Source organism: Octopus bimaculoides, chromosome 13 (assembly GCF_001194135.2).
Source record: "Octopus bimaculoides isolate UCB-OBI-ISO-001 chromosome 13, ASM119413v2, whole genome shotgun sequence".
NCBI classification, from domain to species: Eukaryota; Metazoa; Mollusca; class Cephalopoda; order Octopoda; family Octopodidae; genus Octopus; species Octopus bimaculoides.
In genome coordinates, this window is record NC_068993.1 from 34,114,300 (window position 1) to 34,117,042 (window position 2,743).

Here is a 2,743-nt window from a genome sequence, read left to right on the forward strand (position 1 = left end):
CAGTCTGTTCAGGAGAACTTTCGGGCCGGGGCCCATGGATAATTTCCAAAGGTCCCTCGCCTGGCAGTGCTACCAAGGTGCGCTACCTGTTCGAGATAAACTCTACCGGCCTGCCCGAGGTGCGCTCAGGACGACGAAACCGTTCTGCACGCACTCGTCCAGTGCCCGAGCATTGCTGACCTGTGGGTTTATATTGAACAGCTACTGTCACGTGTAGGACGGATCCGGCTATCAGCTGAATCCATCGTGAGGATTGACCCGCCGACCTCCTTTAACCGGGAGGGCAAGGCAATTTTCTTATTTTTTCTGACCAGGCTCCCGTGGTTATATGGATTTTTCCACGTGTAACCTTTCCTTTTTCGAAGCGCCTCCCCCTTTGGGAGTTCTATTTATTTAATTATCTATTTATTTATTATATCTTTCTCCGTTTTCTTCCTCTGTTTAGACGAACTTTCCTACCTTTTCGGACAAAACCTTTTGTAACCTTCGTCCTGTCATTGTCCTTACATGTTTTTAATTGATATTAGCCTTTGTGGCCAATAAAACGAATTAATTATTATTATTATTATTATTATTATTATTATTATTATTATTATTATTATGAATGACCAGTTTCAGAACTCTGATATTGGAAAATATCAAGTGCTTCAACATAATTAAAAGTATCAAAGTTAAAATAGATAGCAGCTACTTTTACAACTCAGTGTTTTATCTAAAACATTGCTACATTCAATGAAAATCCGAATGCTTAATAGATGTGAACAGGTGTCGACTGGACATAGGACCCAGAATGGGAAGCAAGGTCGGAAGGAGCTTCTCCAGAATGTAGACTTTCAACAGATGGGAGATGTACGGTCGGAATGTAGATGTGACATTAACTAATTGCAGATAACACTGGTAGGGTATCTAACAGTTGCTCCTAACAATTCCATGCACAGAAGCAATCTTTTATCTTTTACTTGTTTCAATCATTAGACTGCAGCCATGCTGGGACACCGCCTTGAAGGGTTTTTTAGTCGAACAAATCGACTCCAGGGCTCACTTTTTAAAAGCCTAGTACTTATTCTTTTGGTCGATTTTGCCAAACCACGAAGTTATAAACACACCAACACCGCGGTGGTGAGAGGACAAACACAGACACAAAGACACACAAGCAGATATGTACACACACACACACACACACACACACACACACACATACACATTATTTGCAAGACGGGCTTCTACCAAATCCGCTCACAAGGCTTTAGTCGGCTTAAGGCTATAGTAGAAGACACTTGCCCAAAGTGCCATGCAGGGTGACTGAACCTGGAACCATGTTATGGAAAGCGAGCTTCTTACCCCACAGCCACACCCGTGCTAATGTAAAAATGTAAAAATGAATACATTTATCGAAAGAAACATGACCGCAACAGGGTTTGAACTTACGAAACTGTAGCTGGCAGTCGTATATATCTTATATACGGTAATTTTGCCTTAAATAATTGGCAACGAGTGGCAATAATGCAGAATGAAAGATTCGGTGAGTTAAAACAATCGTTCCAAATTATGTTTCTTTTAATAACCCTTTTACAATAGGGAATAGGAAATATTATAAAAATTGTTATACACGTCGACCAATCAAGTTTCTGTATTTGTATGAAACAAAACTCTTTCTGTTTTTCTTAATCAATCGGTTTGATGTAGACCTTGTGGCATATATTACTTATTTTAGTTGTTGTTATTTATCCTATGTCATCACTAATTTAAAAGACCTGGAATGAAATGCATTTCAGTTATGGCCATCTTATGTTTTCTTTCTCTTTTGGAAATAGTATCTGAGTCAAAAGGATATAATTTGATAGATATTTAACTGCTATTTCTAGTTGGTTAAACGATCTCGTAGAGACTCCCTTATTGCTTAGTCGGAGGTATATTTAATTACAGCTGTGTGTTCTTGCTCGATAAGTGATCGTTCACTTGATTCGTTCGTTCCTGATTTTCGTTTTGGATCATTTTCTTCGTGCTCTTCGTTTTCGTTTTCGTTTTCCTTTTATCTTCGTTATGTTTTTAATGTTATTTTCTTTAATCCTTTCGCCTTTCTCTTTGTTCCTCCTTCGTTTCCTCTTCATCATTATTATTATTCACCATGTTAACGACTACCACCATAACGATAACAACGACGACCATGACGGCGACCACAATCATAACTACCCCCCCAGCATCACCGTCACCACCCTGGTCGTCGCCGCCGTCGTCTTAGTCGTCATCATCATCATCATCATCATCCTCATCATAATAATCAACAACACTAAAATTATTCATTGATTAAAAGTCGTTTATTTATTTGTTTTATTTCATTTTCTTAGTTTTTGTGAGACTGCTTTAAAATAAATGCGCTTATCATTAAAAGACCATATTTGTAATCAATTTACGCTTTCAATAGCATGGGGTAAAAACCTTTAAATTTGATTAATGTTTCCTTGTTAAAATCACAACGTCAAAGAAGAGACTATGTACGCTAGATTTAGTACGTTCTCACAACTAGTGTCATACACTAGTTCAGTTATCTTTTCCTAGTTTACAGGGAAAACGAACATTCGCATCTAAACTAATTCTACATAAGGTGTCACTGCTTTATAACAAAATACACGTTTTTTATTTTGTTTTACTAACGACTAATTTTTTAATCGCTTAAATATAACTTATACATATGTGTGTGTATGTTAGTGTGTGTCTATGCGTTCGTGCGTGCTTATATATA